Source organism: Ranitomeya imitator, chromosome 2 (genome assembly GCF_032444005.1).
Source record: "Ranitomeya imitator isolate aRanImi1 chromosome 2, aRanImi1.pri, whole genome shotgun sequence".
NCBI lineage: Eukaryota > Metazoa > Chordata > Amphibia > Anura > Dendrobatidae > Ranitomeya > Ranitomeya imitator.
This window is the reverse complement of record NC_091283.1, coordinates 30,817,915-30,836,905: the sequence shown is the minus strand read 5'-3', so window position 1 is coordinate 30,836,905 and position 18,991 is coordinate 30,817,915. Positions and strand designations below refer to the sequence as shown.

The 18,991-nt window shown below is 49.9% G+C and overlaps 1 protein-coding gene across 1 annotated transcript in view; it reads right to left on the bottom strand.

Annotated features, from left to right (window-relative positions):
• LOC138666186 (zinc finger protein 850-like) overlaps nt 1-18,991 on the bottom strand; it is an 80,449-nt gene that overhangs the window by 60,477 nt on the left and 981 nt on the right. The gene's annotated exons all lie outside the window — the stretch shown is intronic.

Below are 18,991 nucleotides of genomic sequence, written 5' to 3'. Positions count from 1 at the left end.
ATAGTCACATCAGTGCCCTCCTATAAAGCAGCAGGAATCCCCCACTACCTCCTATAGTCACATCAGTGCCCTCCTATAAAGCAGCAGGAATCCCCCCACTATTCCCTATAGTCACATCAGTGCCCTCCTATAAAGCAGCAGGAATCCCCCCACTATTCCCTATAGTCACATCAGTGCCCTCCTATAAAGCAGCAGGAATCCCCCCACTACTCCCTATAGTCACATCAGTGCCCTCCTATAAAGCAGCAGGAATCCCCCACTATCCCCTATAGTCACTTCAGTGCCCCCCAATAACAGCAGCAGGAATCCCCCCACTACCCCCTATAGTCACATCAGTGCCCTCCTATAAAGCAGCAGGAATCCCCCACTATCCCCTATAGTCACATCAGTGCCCTCCTATAAAGCAGCAGGAATCCCCCCACTATCCCCTATAGTCACTTCAGTGCCCCCCAATAACAGCAGCGGGAATCCCCCACTACCCCCTATAGTCACTTCAGTGCCCCCCAATAACAGCAGCAGGAATCCCCCACTACCCCCTATAGTCACATCAGTGCCCTCCTATAAAGCAGCAGGAATCCCCCCACTATCCCTTATAGTCACATCAGTGCCCTCCTATAAAGCAGCAGGAATCCCCCCACTATCCCTTATAGTCACATCAGTGCCCTCCTATAAAGCAGCAGGAATCGGTGCATACTAAAACCCTATGTGCCAAATTAACCTATACCTATGGTAGATATTTTAGTCTATTCATCTATACCTCTGCCTATTTTAGATGTTTTTTTACCGTTTCATTTTCTTAATTTAGTTTTCCTTTCCACTTCACTCCATTTGAAGCAGAGTAACCAATTTATTTACATATGTATTTATTTGACATAAAGTTGCAATACATGAATGTAGGGGTTACATTTTTTGGAAACGGAATAACGGTTTTGAACTCCGTTTTTTTATTGGAATATGTTCATATTAGTACAACAACGTTATCTTCCAAGTTTCATTAGGATCTTTTTAGGGGATTCCGTCTTTATGCGCCATATTCTGCCATACCTATGCCTATGGTAGTTTTCTTTCTAAAGTTGAATTTTTTGATTCTATTTTTTCTTTCCACTTCACTCTATTTAAAAATAAATTAGCGGAGGTTCAACTTTAATTGCGTTTCCAACAAGGCAAACCCATACATTTCTATATAGTAATTTTACATTTGAAATAAACCCTGAATCCCTAAGGAAATCTTGATGAAACTTTGAAAATAAGTTTGTCATTAATATGAACTTTTTCCAGCAAGAAAAACAGAGCTTAAAAATGTAATTCTGTTTTCAACAATGTTAATTCATACATTCCTATATAATAACTTTACATTTCAAATAAACAGTGAATCCCTAAGTAGATCTTTATCGAAAAATTTTGCCTTAGGCCGGCGTCACACTGGCGAGTTTTACGGACGTATGAGAGGTGCAGAAAATACGGATTGCATACGGTACAATGCTTCTCTATGCCCCTGCTCCTATCAGCCGTATTTTACTGATCCGTATTATTCGGCTTTCTACGGCCGTAAAAAAATCGCAGCATGCTGCGTTTGTCACCCGCGTTACCCGCGGCATATTGCGGTCCGTTACCGCCAGCATTAACCCTGTGTTAGCGGTGACCGGAGGGGAGTATGCGGGCGACAGGCACTGACTGCGGGGAGTAAGGAGCGGCCATTTTCTCCTTGACTGTGCCCGTCGCTGATTGGTTGCGGCGGCCATGACAGGCAGCTTGCAAGACCAATCAGCGAATGAATAACCGTGACAGAAGGACAGACAGATGGAAGTGACCCTTAGACAATTATATATATATGTAAACATATAACCCAGACCCATTACCACAAACTCAGGATGGGTAACACTCAAATACAACACTAAACATACTGATCCGCTGAGCAGATATTAAGCTGCATGCCGAATCAAAGAGTGTAATGGTTTTTTATAAAAAGTTATAATTTTATTAACACAAACAATACACTTAGTAAAACAAAACAATGCCTCAAAACCGTACAAATTATAATCTGGAGATAGGCGTAAATAGAATTCTAAGAAAGCACCAGGTAACATACATATTATTAGCCTTGTTGTATTTGGCAGCAGAGCATGCTAAGAAAATTCTTAATAAATTTTGGCATCTGTTTTTTGTTATACAATATTATTAATCTAAAAAATACTTGTGCACATCAAAGTATTGACTTGATACAGAATATAGATAATTTCATTATTTATGGGAGAAGGACCTGCCATGACGTCACAGTCATGTGACCGCAACGTCATCACAGGTCCTGCGCTCATACCAACCCTAGGACCGGAAGCTGCCGTGGACTACAAGGGGCCATCAGATAGGTGAGTATATATTTAATTTTTTATTTTTTAAAATGTGACAAACCTGGCTGGGCAATATACTACGTGGCTGGGCAATATACAACGTAGCTGGGCAATATACTACGTAGCTGGGCAATATACTACGTGGCTGGGCAATATACTACGTAGCTGGGCAATATACTACGTGGCTGGGCAATATACTACGTGGTTGGGCAATATACTACGTAGCTGGGCAATATACTACGTGGCTGGGCAATATACTACGTAGCTGGGCAATATACTACATGGCTGGGCAATATACTACGTAGCTGGGCAATATACTACGTGGCTGGGCAATATACTACGTAGCTGGGCAATATACTACGTGGCTGGGCAATATACTACGTGGCTGGGCAATATACTACGTAGCTGGGCAATATACTACGTAGCTGGGCAATATACTACGTGGCTGGGCAATATACTACGTGGGCTGGGCAATATACTACGTGGCTGGGCAATATACTACGTGGCTGGGCAATATACTACGTAGCTGGGCAATATACTACGTAGCTGGGCAATATACTACGTGGCTGGGCAATATACTACGTGGCTGGGCAATATACTACGTGGGCTGGGCAATATAGAACGTGGCGGCTGGGTAATATAGTACGTGGCTGTGCAATATCCTATGTGGGCTGGGCAATATACTACATGGCTCCGTGCTGTATACTACGTTGCTGTGCAATATACTACGTGGCTGGGCAATAAAGTACGTGGCTGGCGAATATAGTACGTGGGTTGTGCAATATACTACATGACTGGGCAATATACTACGTAGGCTGGTGAATATAGTACGTGGCTGGGCAATATACTACGTGGACATGCATATTCTAGAATACCCGATGCGTTAGAATCAGGCCACCATCCAGTGTGTGTGTGTGTATATATGTGTGTGTGTGTGTGTGTGTGTGTGTGTGTGTGTGTGTGTGTGTGTGTGTGTGTGTGTGTGTGTGTGTGTGTGTATGTATGTATATATATATATATACACATATATATATCCCTATTCTATGTGTAGACATTTATTTTAGCTATCCTATTCTAACCTGTCAGTGTGATTTTACTGTACACCGCACTTAATTTCCGGCTTTTCGATAGAACACCGCTGCGTATTTCTCGCAAGTCACGCTGCTGGTCCGTGTGTAATCCGTATTTTTCTGGCCCCCATAGCGGCCCTGCGCTTAGTAACCCGATATTTACCCTGGTTACAAGTGAACACATCGCTGGATCGGCGTCACACACGCTGATCCAGCGATGACAGCGGGTGATCAGCGACCAAAAAAAGGTCCTGATCATTCCCCAGCGACCAACGATCTCCCAGCAGGGGCCTGATCGTTGGTCGCTGTCACACATAAAGGAGATCGTTAGCGGGATTGTTGCTACATCACAAAAAGCGTGACGTTGCAACGATATCGTTATGTGTGAAGGTACCTTAAGGCAAACATTTTCGATAAAGATCTACTTAGGGATTCACTGTTTATTTGAAATGTAAAGTTATTATATAGGAATGTATGAATTAACATTGTTGAAAACAGAATTACATTTTTAAGCTCTGTTTTTCTTGCTGGAAAAAGTTCATATTAATGACAAACTTATTTTCAAAGTTTCATCAAGATTTCCTTAGGGATTCAGTGTTTATTTCAAATGTAAAGTTACTATATAGAAATGTATGGGTTTGCCTTGTTGAAAACGCAATTAAAGTTTAACCTCCGCTAATTTATTTTTAAATAGAGTGAAGTGGAAAGAAAAAATAGATTAAAAAAATTCAACTTTAGAAAAAAAAAACTACCATAGGCATAGGTATGGCACAATATGGCGCATAAAGACTGAATCCCCTAAAAAGATCCTAATGAAACTTGGAAGATAACGTTGTTGTACTAATATGAACTTATTCCAATAAAAAAACGGAGCTCAAAACCGTTATTCCGTTTCCAGCCGTGATAACACACTAGGCATAGGTATGGCACAATATGGTGCATAAAGACTGAATCCCTAAAAAGATCCTAATGAAACTTGGAAGATAACGTTGTTGTACTAATATGAACATATTCCAATAAAAAAAACGGAGCTCAAAACCGTTTTTCCGTTTCCAGCCGTGATAACACACTAGGCATAGGTATGGCACAATATGGCGCATAAAGACTGAATCCCTAAAAAGATCTTAATGAACCTTGGAAGATAACCTTGTTGTACTAATATGAACATATTCCAATAAAAAAAAACGGAGCTCAAAACCGTTTTTCTGTTTCCAGCCGTGATAACACTGTAGGCATAGGTATGGCACAATATGGCGCATAAAGACTGAATCCCTAAAAAGATCCTAATGAAACTTGGAAGATAACGTTGTTGTACTAATATGAACATATTCCAATAAAAAAAACGGAGCTCAAAACCGTTTTTCCGTTTCCAGCCGTGATAACACACTAGGCATAGGTATGGCACAATATGGCGCATAAAGACTGAATCCCTAAAAAGATCTTAATGAACCTTGGAAGATAACCTTGTTGTACTAATATGAACATATTCCAATAAAAAAAAACGGAGCTCAAAACCGTTTTTCTGTTTCCAGCCGTGATAACACTGTAGGCATAGGTATGGCACAATATGGCGCATAAAGACTGAATCCCTAAAAAGATCCTAATGAAACTGGGAAAGTAACTTTCTGTCACTAATATGAACTTTTTCCAATAAAAAAACGGAGCTTAAAACAGGATTTTTGGTTGCTTACCGTAAAATCTGTTTCTTGAAGCCTCCATTGGGGGACACAGGAACCATGGGTGTATGCTGCTGCCACTAGGAGGCTGACACTATGCAAATAAAAAAGTAACTCCTCCTCTGCAGTGTACACCCCACCGACTGGCATTATACTCTTCAGTAAAGGTACCTTCACACATAACGATATCGTTACCGATATCGTTGCTTTTGGTGATGTAGCAACGATATCGTTAAGGAAATCGTTATGTGTGACAGCGACCAACGATCAGGCCCCTGCTGGGAGATCGTTGGTCGCTGAACAAAGTCCAGAACTTTATTTCGTCGCTGGATCTCCCGTGGACATCGCTGGATCGGCGTGTGTGACACCGATCCAGCGATGTCTTCACTGGTAACCAGGGTAAACATCGGGTAACTAAGCGCATGGCCGCGCTTAGTAACCCGATGTTTACCCTGGTTACCAGCGTAAAAGTAAAAAAAAACAAACACTACATACTTACCTATCGCTGTCTGTCCCCGGCGCTGTGCTCTGCACTCCTCCTGTACTGGCTGTGAGCGTCGGTCAGCCGGAAAGCAGAGCGGTGACGTCACCGCTCTGCTTTCCGGCAGCTGTGCTCACAGCCAGTGCAGGAGGAGTGCAGAGAAGCAGAGCGCCGGGGACAGACAGCGGTAGGTAAGTATGTAGTGTTTTTTTTTTTTTACTTTTACGCTGGTAACCAGGGTAAACATCGGGTTACTAAGTGCGGCCCTGCGCTTAGTTACCCGATGTTTACCCTGGTTACCCGGGGACTTCGGGATCGTTGGTCGCTGGAGAGCTGTCTGTGTGACAGCTCTCCAGCGACCAAACAGCGACGCTGCAGCGATCCGGATCGTTGTCGGTATCGCTGCAGCGTCGCTTAATGTGAAGGGGCCTTTAGTGAGAAAGCAGTAGGAGATAATGAAACAAGGTTGAAAAACCATAACCACAAACTTGAGAACTGTAACGTGAGAACAGTCATAGAACAGATAACAACAGAAAACATTGGGAGGGAGCTGTGTCCCCCAATGGAGTCTTTAAGAAACAGATTTTACGGTAAGCAACCAAAAATCCTGTTTTCTTTATCGCCTCTCATTGGGGGACACAGGAACCATGGGACGTCCCAAAGCAGTCCCAAGGGCGGGAAAAACAGACTTCCATCAGGTCAGAGGACTCACCACTGCCGCCTGCAGGATCCTTCTGCCTAGGCTGGCGTCCGCCGATGCGTAGGTATGGACCTTGTAAAATTTGGCGAACGTGTGGATGGAAGACCAAGTTGCCGCTTTGCAAAGCTGTAGGGCAGAAGCCCTGTGGTGCACCGCCCAGGAGGCGCCGACTGCCCGGGTAGAGTGAGCCTTAATCCCAGGAGGGGGCACTCTGTTCTTGACCCGGTAAGCCTCCAAAATTGCCATTCTGATCCATCGAGCAATAGTCGCTTTAGAAGCCGGCTGGCCTTTGCGCGTGCCATCAGGAATGACGAAAAAGGAATCCGTCTTCCGGAAAGTGGACGTTCTGTCCAGATAGATCCTCACAGCCCTGACAAGGTCCAGCTTGTTCAACAATCGCTCCAGAGGATGAGTCGGAGCTGGACAAAAGGAAGGTAGAACGATCTCCTCGTTGAGGTGGAAACCACCTTAGGAAGAAAAGAAGGTGGGGGCCGGAAGACCACCTTGTCCTGGTGAATGACCAAAAACGGAGGACGGCAAGACAGGGCCGCCAGCTCGGAGACGCGGCGAATGGACGTGATGGCCACAAGAAAGGCCACCTTCCACGATAAAACTGATAGAGGAATCTCCCTAAGAGGTTCAAAGGGCTAAACCTTCAGAACGTCCAGTACCAGGTTTAGGTCCCATGCCTCCACAGGGGCCCTGTATGGCGGGACAGCGTGGGCTACTCCCTGAAAGAAGGTCTTAACCTGTGGCCGAGAGGCCAAGGTCTTCTGAAAGAGGATGGAAAGCGCAGAGACCTGACCCTTCAGGGAACTAAGAGCCAGGCCCAAATCCAGTCCTGCCTGAAGGAAGGCCAAAAGAGAAGGCAGGGAAAAAACCATAGGCGGAACGCGGTTGGACTCGCACCAATGGAAGTAGGCCTTCCAGGTGCGGTAGTAGATCCTGGAAGACGAAGGCTTCCGAGCCTGAATCATGGTGTGAAGCACCCAGTCCGAAAGGCCGGACGCTCTTAGAACCGCGGTCTCAACAGCCACGCCGTTAAACTGAGCGACCGAGAATTCGGGTGGCAGATCGGACCCTGGGACAGCAGATCGGGCCTGTCTGGAAGGCGCCAGGGAGCGTCCGCGAGAAGGTTGACGAGCTCCGCGAACCAAGCTCTCCTGGGCCAATCCGGGGCGATCAGGATGACCGGCACCCCTTCCGCTTTGATCTTCTTCAACAGTTTGGGAAGTAATGGAAGGGGTGGGAACAGGTAGGGCAGCTCGAACTGTGACCAAGGAATGGCCAGAGCATCAACGCCCACTGCGAGAGGATCGCGGGACCTGGAGACTAACTGCGGAACCTTCCTGTTGATTCGAGACGCCGTGAGATCCACATCCGGAGTTCCCCATCGAAGACAAATCTGATGGAAGACCTCCGGATGCAAGGACCATTCCCCTGCCGCGAGGCCCTCGCGGCTGAGGAAGTCGGCGGCCCAGTTTTCCACGCCGGGGATATGCACCGCGGATATCACCGGAACCGTTGCCTCTGCCCAAAGGAGGATCTTGGATACCTCGGCAAGGGCCAAGGAGCTCCGAGTCCCCCCTGATGGTTGACATATGCCACAGCCGTGGCGTTGTCCGTCTGGATCCGGACTGGAAGGCCCCTGAGGATCCTTTCCCAGTGGCGGAGGGACAGAAAGATGGCCCGAATTTCGAGGACGTTGATTGGCAGAGATGACTCCTGCGGCGACCAACGGCCCTGAACCGTCAGGTGGCGAAAAACCGCACCCCAGCCGATCAGGCTGGCGTCCGTTGTTACCACCTGCCAGTGAACCGGAAGGAAGGACCTGCCCTGGGAGATGAGAGGTGACGTCAGCCACCAGTTGAGAGACCGCCTGACCCGAAAGGAGAGTCTGATCGGCCGATCCAGGGAGAAGACCGACCTGTCCCACTGAGACAGAATGGCTTGCTGAAGGGGTCGCGAATGGAATTGGGCGAAGGGAATCGCTTCCAATGTAGCTACCATCCTCCCCAGAACCTTCATGGCCGAACGGAGGGAGGGAGGCCAAGGACCCTGGAGCAAGCGTATGTCCCGACAAAGAGTGGATCTCTTGTCTTTGGGAAGGAAGACTCTGCTCTGACGAGTGTCGAAAAGCATGCCCAGAAAGATGATGCGCTGAGAAGGAATAAGGCAGGACTTCTTCCGGTTTACCAGCCACCCGAAACGGGCTAAGGTGTCGAGAACAATGGACAGGCTTTCGTGGGCCTGAGCAAAGGACGGAGCCTTGATGAGGATGTCGTCGAGATATGGAAATAGGACCAAGCTTCTGACTCTCAAGATGGCCATCAGCGCCGCCATGATCTTCGTGAACACTCTTGGCGCGGTTGCGAGACCGAACGGCAGGGCGACGAACTGAAAATGATCTCGTTGCACTGCGAAGCGCAGGAAACGGTGATGTCCGGGAAATATCGGGACATGGAGGTAGGCGTCCTGGATATCTATTGAGCATAGAAACTCCTGAGCCTCCATGGAAGCAATTACTGAACGAAGGAATTCCATCCTGAAGTGTCTCAGGCGAACTCTCCTGTTCAGCAATTTGAGGTCCAGAATGGGGCGAACTTTGCCGTCTTTTTTCGGTACCACAAAAAGATTCGAGTAGAAACCCGTGAAGCGTTCTTTTTCTGGGACGGGAACGATTACCCCGGATTTGAGCAGAGAAGCGATGGCTGAGAAGAAGCCCGGAACTAGAGCGGGGTCTCTTGGAGGACGGGATTGGAAGAAACGATCCCGAGGTCGGGAAGCGAACTCTATTTTGTATCCTGAGGATACAACTTCCCTGACCCATGCATCCTCTACTGCGGAAATCCAGACGTCCCTGAAAAGGAGAAGACGGCCGCCCAATCTGGGAGTTGGGCTGGAGTCTTGCTGAGAGTCATGCCGAGGTGGATCTTCCAGTCCTGGGCCTGGAGGATCTAACCTGGGAGAAACGCGGACGCCAGGATGGAGTGGGCCTAAAGGACACCGCCTTCTTCTCTTGACGTGCCTGTGGCCTCTGTTGCTGCTGGGAAAAGGAGTTTGACGCAGCAAAGTGACGAAAAGGCCGAAAAGAACGAAACTGTCGTCTAGGACAGAGGTCCCCAACTCCAGTCCTCAAGGCCCACCAACAGGTCATGTTTTCAGGATTTCCTTTGCATTGCACAGGTGATGCAATTATTACCTGGGCAAAACTAAGGAAATCCTGAAAACATGACATGTTGGTGGGCCTTGAGGACTGGAGTTGGGGACCTCTGGTCTAGGAGGAGGGCGACGAGGCTTAGCCTGGGGGAGAATAGAACTTGTACCCCCGGTGGCGTCCTTAATTATTTGGTCCAGCTGGGAACCAAAGAGACGAGAGCCCTGGAAGGGCAGACTAGTGAGGGACTTTTTGGAGGACAAGTCCGCCTGCCAGGCCTTGAGCCAAACGGTCCGGCGGATGGCAACGGCATTGCTGGAAGCTTGAGCCGCACAAGACGCGACATCCAGGGAGGCGGAAACCAGGTATTCACCAGCGTGGGAAATCTGGTTGGCAAGTTCCGCTAATTGCGCAGGAGGCGCCCCGTCCAGGATACCTCGCCGAAGATCCTTGGCCCATTTTGAAATGGATTTTGAAGCCCAAGTGGACGCAAAAGCTGGACATAGAGCCGCTGAAGCCGCTTCAAAAGCAGATTTCGCGAAGGATTCTATAACTCTATCGTTAGAATCCTTCAGAGATGCTCCGCCGGACAGAGGAAGCACCGTGTTGGTGGACAGCCTGGACACAGGTGGATCCACCGAGGGAGAGACCGTCCAATTGGCGGTAAGTTCTGGAGAAAAAGGATATAGCACACCCAGGCGTTTTCCCCTCTGAAAACGCCTAGTGGGGTTCTCTCTCTCTCTCTGGACAAGATTTCCTCGAATTCAGGATGAGGAGCGAAAAATTTAGAAGGGGGTTTGGCCCGTCTAAACGAAACCGCCTGATCTGCGGGTTCCGTAGAGGGATCCTTGATGCCACAGGTTTGGTTTATTGCCCCAATGAGGTTCTGGACTGTCTCACTCATGGTGGCGATTTGGTTAGGATCCAGCTCCGAAATATCCTCCGAGGGCGCATCAGATAATGCCTCGCCTGACTCAGGGGAGGAGGATTGGTGGGACACCAACCGCGGGGGAGGGCCAAGCGGCGAGATGGAGCGCGAAGAGGACTCAGACCGACGTTCCTGTCTGGACCTTTTGTGGCTTATCAAGGAGGGCTTGGGCGGCGGTTCCTGCGACCCGCTGGCCATTGCAGGGGTCTGCAGGGGTAACCGATCCAGCGCGGACACCAGGGTTTGAGATACCCGTGTTAAATCGGCCACCGATTGTGACAGAGAGGCGGCCCAGCCTGGGATGGGGGGATCACTCTCGGGCGGAACAGCCGGGGGATCCTGAGCGGTGGGAACAATCGGGTTGCTGCAGGACTGACACAGCGGGGAGGACTGACCTGAGGGAAGTTTGCTGTTACAGGACGAACATGCAAAGTAGGTGACTAAGGCAGTAGATGAAGAAGAAGTAGGGGGGCGAGAGCGGCCCCCTTTAGAGGTAGACATTTTGAGGGACCCTGAAGATGCCAGTGGGTTAGGGGACAGTGGGCAGAGGGGGGTGTCAGTCTGCAGTGCAGCTACTCACGGACCCGGTCCTGGAAGATGTCCCACTTGCGGTGCAGACCTCCCTGTATTCTGCGCAGATCGTGTGCCCACAGGAGAGTGCGGTGGTGAAGATGCGGCGCGCTGCGTGAGCTCCTGCAGCTGAGAAGCGGTGAGGACACACAGACGCTGTCCCTTGTCATGGGGGAGGGAGGGGGCGGAGCCTGCCACAGAGACGCCAGTGAGCAGGGCACAGATGTCGGGCGGGAGAAAAGCCCGCCTGAAGAAACCGGAAGTGAGCGGAGCGCGGCACCGGAAGTAGGCCCCAGGAGAAGCCAGGGCCTAAATTAGAAGCCGGTGACCGCTGAAATGTGTGGGGGCGCAAAGAAAAAGGTGCGGGCGACCCGCTGACAGGCGCGGCAGCCGCCGCATGCAAAAAGAAGAGCGCCGGTGCCGGAAGTAGGCCCCGGGAAGAGCCGGGACCTATATTAAAAGCCGGCGGCCGCAGGAGGCGACCGCGGCCGCTGGGAAGGATCGCGGCCGCGAGTCACCTAAAAGGGGATGACCGCCGTGGAAAATTTTAGCCTGAAGGTAAAGCGTTCGCGGCCGTGGGGAAGCAGTGCGGCCGGACATCAGGGCCGCCGGGCAAAAAGATGGGCCCCGGCCTTTGTCCCTAATAGCCCCAGAGCAGAAAATGTGCGGCCGCAGGGATAGTAGTGTGGTCGCCGAGATAGTAGTGCGGCCGCAGGGATAGTAGTGCGGTCGCCGAAATAGTAGTGCGGCTGCTTGTAAGGCGCCGCACAAAGAAGCAGGGAAGTTAGGGAATCCAAGAGGCCCTCTAAGCACTGATAGGGACTCGGAGTCACCAATACTCACCTAACATCCCACGCAGTCGTACTAACCTTAACATGGAAGATATTAGACGTCCTTGGAGCTGGTGGACGTCCTCGTCTCCTCCGACCGACAGGCTCTGGTGGGCGAGTGGGTGGGGGACGGAGCCAGGACCGGACTTCTGAGCACGTTTGTGTGCTAGGATCTTGGTCCTGGAGAGGGATCTATGAGGATACGGGGTGGCAGTACACGCCATACTCATAGTCCACTTTGTGGGACTACAGGTGTGACTGCTCACCCTGTATCCCTCTGGAAACCTGTAAAGGAAACGACGCACATTGAGGTAGATAAGGGTCTAATGAAAGACCCGTGTCCACCTCCTACTGACACTAAGCTAAACTGAAGAGTATAATGCCAGTCGGTGGGGTGTACACTGCAGAGGAGGAGCTAACTTTTTTATTTGCATAGTGTCAGCCTCCTAGTGGCAGCAGCATACACCCATGGTTCCTGTGTCCCCCAATGAGAGGCGATAAAGAAAACCGTTATTCGTAATTCTTACCAAAGTGATGATGGGAGAGCCTGGTGTTGCAGCTTGACTTCAGTAAGGTACCGTCAAACTAAGCGACGCTGCAGCGATATAGAGAACGATCCGACCTAAACTAGATCGCTGGAGCGTCGCTGTAGAGACGTCAAACACTGTAACAGCAGAACGATGCAGGAGCGATCCAGTAACGTAACGGCGACTCGCTTATTGTTCTCGCTCCATGTAAAACGTTGCTGGCGTCGTTGCTTTTGATGTCAAACATGACGATACACACCGATCCAGCGACCAAATAATGTTCTGGCCTTCTAGCTCCGACCAGCGATGGCACAGCGGGATCCAGATTGCTGCTGCGTGTCAAACACAACGAGATCGCTATCCAGGACGCTGCAACGTCACAGATTGTTGTCGTTCTCGTTGCAATGTTGCTGAGTGTGACGGTACCTTAAGATATGCCCCAGCTAGCATGTCCACTTACTCTGCATTCTGTGGTTGCTAGGGTCCTGGATGTGTGAGAGGAGGGTTTATAAACTATCTCAAGGTAGACAATATTAGGCTAGGTTCTCATTGCGTTAGGGCAATCCGTTTAGCGCTAAGCGCTAGCGGATTGCGCTAACGCAATGTCTTTTTTGGAGTCGCGTTAAACGTCCCCGGGGAACGGACCTCGGGCGCGCCTTCGACGCGGCAAGCAGCGTCCGCGGCGCGCCACAAAAGAACAGCACATCGCTAGCGCGTGCCGAAAATGGCACACACTAGCAATGCGCTTTAACATTGCTGGCAATGGGAGCGCTAACGGACACGTTGCACGCCGTTAATTTCGCCATGCAACGCTGTCTGTTAGCACTCACCCGAAAACGAAATCAGAACCTAGCCTTAATATTATCTCACTCAAAACATCCCCCTCCCTCTCTCAGTTCAGGTACACAGAGAAGGGAGTTGTAAGGCTATGTGCACACGTTCAGTATTTTTCGCGTTTTTTTTTGCTATAAAAACGCGATAAAAACGTGAAAAAAACGCTTACATATGGTTTCCAATCATTTCAATGTAATCCGCAAAACTTGTGCGAAAAAAACGAATTGCGGAAAAAAAAGCAACATGTTCATTAATTCTGCGGAATCGCTGATTTCCCGTACACTGTAAAAAATCTACCATAGGTAAAATCTACCATAGGTATAGACAAATATGACTAAAAAAATCTACTATAAGCATAGGTAAAATCTACCATAGGCATAGGTATAGACAAATATGACACATAGGGTTTTAGTATTTTCCGCAGGAATCCCCCACTATCCCCTATAGTCACATCAGTGCCCTCCTATAAAGCAGCAGGAATCCTCCCACTACCCCCTATAGTCACATCAGTGCCCCCCAATAACAGCAGCAGGAATCCCCCCACTACCCCCTATAGTCACATCAGTGCCCTCCTATAAAGCAGCAGGAATCCCCCCACTACCCCCTATAGTCACATCAGTGCCATCCTATTACAGCAGCAGGAATCCCCCACTATCCCCTATAGTCACATCAGTGCCCTCCTATAAAGCAGCAGGAATCCCCCCACTACCTCCTATAGTCACATCAGTGCCCTCCTATAAAGCAGCAGGAATCCCCCCACTACCTCCTATAGTCACATCAGTGCCCTCCTATAAAGCAGCAGGAATCCTCCCACTACCTCCTATAGTCACATCTGTGCCCTCCTATAAAGCAGCAGGAATCCCCCCACTATCCCCTATCGTCACATCAGTGCCATCCTATAAAGCAGCAGGAATCCCCCCACTACCTCCTATAGTCACATCAGTGCCCTCCTATAAAGCAGCAGGAATCCCCCACTATCCCCTATAGTCACATCAGTGCCCTCCTATAAAGCAGCAGGAATCCTCCCACTACCTCCTATAGTCACATCTGTGCCCTCCTATAAAGCAGCAGGAATCCCCCCACTATCCCCTATTGTCACATCAGTGCCCTCCTATAAAGCAGCAGGAATCCCCCCACTACCTCCTATAGTCACATCAGTGCCCTCCTATAAAGCAGCAGGAATCCCCCACTATCCACTATAGTCACATCAGTGCCCTCCTATAAAGCAGCAGGAATCCCCCACTATTCCCTATAGTCACATCAGTGCCCTCCTATAAAGCAGCAGGAATCTCCCACTACCCCCTATAGTCACATCAGTGCCCTCCTATAAAGCAGCAGGAATCCCCCACTATCCCCTATAGTCACATCAGTGCCCTCCTATAAAGCAGCAGGAATCCCCCCACTACCTCCTATAGTCACATCAGTGCCCTCCTATAAAGCAGCAGGAATCCCCCCACTATCCCCTATAGTCACATCAGTGCCATCCTATAACAGCAGCAGGAATCCCCCACTATCCCCTATAGTTACATCAGTGCCATCTTATAAAGCAGCAGGAATCCCCCCACTATCCCCTATAGTCACATCAGTGCCCTCCTATAAAGCAGCAGGAATCCCCCCACTACCTCCTATAGTCACATCAGTGCCCTCCTATAAAGCAGCAGGAATCCCCCCACTATCCCCTATAGTCACATCAGTGCCATCTTATAACAGCAGCAGGAATCCCCCACTATCCCCTATAGTCACATCAGTGCCCTCCTATAAAGCAGCAGGAATCCCCCCACTATCCCCTATAGTCACATCAGTGCCCTCCTATAAAGCAGCAGGAATCCCCCCATTACCCCCTATAGTCACATCAGTGCCCTCCTATAAAGCAACAGGAATCCCCCCCACTATTCCCTATAGTCACATCAGTGCCCTCCTATAAAGCAGCAGGAATCCCCCCACTACCTCCTATAGTCACATCAGTGCCCTCCTATAAAGCAGCAGGAATCCCCCCACTATCCCCTATAGTCACATCAGTGCCCTCCTATAAAGCAGCAGGAATCCCCCCACTACCTCCTATAGTCACATCAGTGCCCTCCTATAAAGCAGCAGGAATCCCCCCACTATCCCCTATAGTCACATCAGTGCCCTCCTATAAAGCAGCAGGAATCCCCCCACTACCTCCTATAGTCACATCAGTGCCCTCCTATAAAGCAGCAGGAATCCCCCCACTATCCCCTATAGTCACATCAGTGCCATCCTATAACAGCAGCAGGAATCCCCCACTATCCCCTATAGTCACATCAGTGCCCTCCTATAAAGCAGCAGGAATCCCCCCACTACCTCCTATAGTCACATCAGTGCCCTCCTATAAAGCAGCAGGAATCCCCCCACTATCCCCTATAGTCACATCAGTGCCCTCCTATAAAGCAGCAGGAATCCCCCCACTACCTCCTATAGTCACATCAGTGCCCTCCTATAAAGCAGCAGGAATCCCCCCACTATCCCCTATAGTCACATCAGTGCCCTCCTATAAAGCAGCAGGAATCCCCCCACTACCTCCTATAGTCACATCAGTGCCCTCCTATAAAGCAGCAGGAATCCCCCCACTATCCCCTATAGTCACATCAGTGCCATCCTATAACAGCAGCAGGAATCCCCCACTATCCCCTATAGTCACATCAGTGCCCTCCTATAAAGCAGCAGGAATCCCCCCACTACCTCCTATAGTCACATCAGTGCCCTCCTATAAAGCAGCAGGAATCCCCCCACTATCCCCTATAGTCACATCAGTGCCATCCTATAACAGCAGCAGGAATCCCCCCACTACCTCCTATAGTCACATCAGTGCCCTCCTATAAAGCAGCAGGAATCCCCCCACTATTCCCTATAGTCACATCAGTGCCCTCCTATAAAGCAGCAGGAATCCCCCCACTATCCCCTATAGTCACATCAGTGCCCTCCTATAAAGCAGCAGGAATCCCCCCACTATCCCCTATAGTCACATCAGTGCCCTCCTATAAAGCAGCAGGAATCCCCCACTATCCCCTATAGTCACATCAGTGCCCTCCTATAAAGCAGCAGGAATCCCCCACTATCCCCTATAGTCACATCAGTGCCCTCCTATAAAGCAGCAGGAATCCCCCACTATCCCCTAGTCACATCAGTGCCCTCCTATAAAGCAGCAGGAATCCCCCCACTATCCCCTATAGTCACATCAGTGCCCTCCTATAAAGCAGCAGGAATCCCCCCACTATTCCCTATAGTCACATCAGTGCCCTCCTATAAAGCAGCAGGAATCCCCCCACTACCTCCTATAGTCACATCAGTGCCCTCCTATAAAGCAGCAGGAATCCCCCCACTACCCCCTATTGTCACATCAGTGCCCTCCTATAAAGCAGCAGGAATCCCCCCACTATCCCCTATAGTCACATCAGTGCCCTCCTATAAAGCAGCAGGAATCCCCCACTACCTCCTATAGTCACATCAGTGCCCTCCTGTAAAGCAGCAGGAATCCCCCCACTATCCCCTATTGTCACATCAGTGCCCTCCTATAAAGCAGCAGGAATCCCCCCACTATTCCCTATAGTCACTTCAGTGCCCTCCTATAAAGCAGCAGGAATCCCCCCCACTACCTCCTATAGTCACATCAGTGCCCTCCTGTAAAGCAGCAGGAATCCCCCACTACCTCCTATAGTCACATCAGTGCCCTCCTATAAAGCAGCAGGAATCCCCCACTACCTCCTATAGTCACATCAGTGCCCTCCTGTAAAGCAGCAGGAATCCCCCACTACCTCCTATAGTCACATCAGTGCCCTCCTGTAAAGCAGCAGGAATCCCCCCACTATCCCCTATTGTCACATCAGTGCCCTCCTATAAAGCAGCAGGAATCCCCCCCACTACCTCCTATAGTCACATCAGTGCCCTCCTGTAAAGCAGCAGGAATCCCCCACTACCTCCTATAGTCACATCAGTGCCCTCCTATAAAGCAGCAGGAATCCCCCACTACCTCCTATAGTCACATCAGTGCCCTCCTGTAAAGCAGCAGGAATCCCCCACTACCTCCTATAGTCACATCAGTGCCCTCCTGTAAAGCAGCAGGAATCCCCCCACTATCCCCTATTGTCACATCAGTGCCCTCCTATAAAGCAGCAGGAATCCCCCCACTATCCCCTATAGTCACATCAGTGCCCTCCTATAAAGCAGCAGGAATCCCCCCACTACCTCCTATAGTCACATCAGTGCCCTCCTATAAAGCAGCAGGAATCCCCCCACTATCCCCTATAGTCACATCAGTGCCCTCCTATAAAGCAGCAGGAATCCCCCCACTACCTCCTATAGTCACATCAGTGCCCTCCTATAAAGCAGCAGGAATCCCCCCACTATCCCCTATAGTCACATCAGTGCCATCCTATAACAGCAGCAGGAATCCCCCACTATCCCCTATAGTCACATCAGTGCCCTCCTATAAAGCAGCAGGAATCCCCCCACTACCTCCTATAGTCACATCAGTGCCCTCCTATAAAGCAGCAGGAATCCCCCCACTATCCCCTATAGTCACATCAGTGCCATCCTATAACAGCAGCAGGAATCCCCCACTATCCCCTATAGTCACATCAGTGCCCTCCTATAAAGCAGCAGGAATCCCCCCACTACCTCCTATAGTCACATCAGTGCCCTCCTATAAAGCAGCAGGAATCCCCCCACTATCCCCTATAGTCACATCAGTGCCCTCCTATAAAGCAGCAGGAATCCCCCCACTACCCCCTATAGTCACATCAGTGCCCTCCTATAAAGCAGCAGGAATCCCCCCACTATTCCCTATAGTCACATCAGTGCCCTCCTATAAAGCAGCAGGAATCCCCCCACTATCCCCTATAGTCACATCAGTGCCCTCCTATAAAGCAGCAGGAATCCCCCCACTATCCCCTATAGTCACATCAGTGCCCTCCTATAAAGCAGCAGGAATCCCCCACTATCCCCTATAGTCACATCAGTGCCCTCCTATAAAGCAGCAGGAATCCCCCACTATCCCCTATAGTCACATCAGTGCCCTCCTATAAAGCAGCAGGAATCCCCCACTATCCCCTAGTCACATCAGTGCCCTCCTATAAAGCAGCAGGTATCCCCCCACTATCCCCTATAGTCACATCAGTGCCCTCCTATAAAGCAGCAGGAATCCCCCCACTATTCCCTATAGTCACATCAGTGCCCTCCTATAAAGCAGCAGGAATCCCCCCACTACCTCCTATAGTCACATCAGTGCCCTCCTATAAAGCAGCAGGAATCCCCCCACTACCCCCTATTGTCACATCAGTGCCCTCCTATAAAGCAGCAGGAATCCCCCACTATTCCCTATAGTCACATCAGTGCCCTCCTATAAAGCAGCAGGAATCCCCCACTACCTCCTATAGTCACATCAGTGCCCTCCTGTAAAGCAGCAGGAATCCCCCCACTATCCCCTATTGTCACATCAGTGCCCTCCTATAAAGCAGCAGGAATCCCCCCACTATTCCCTATAGTCACTTCAGTGCCCTCCTATAAAGCAGCAGGAATCCCCCACTACCTCCTATAGTCACATCAGTGCCCTCCTATAAAGCAGCAGGAATCCCCCCACTATCCCCTATTGTCACATCAGTGCCCTCCTATAAAGCAGCAGGAATCCCCCACTATTCCCTATAGTCACTTCAGTGCCCTCCTATAAAGCAGCAGGAATCCCCCACTACCTCCTATAGTCACATCAGTGCCCTCCTATAAAGCAGCAGGAATCCCCCACTACCTCCTATAGTCACATCAGTGCCCTCCTATAAAGCAGCAGGAATCCCCCCACTATCCCCTATGGTCACATCAGTGCCCTCCTATAAAGCAGCAGGAATCCCCCACTACCT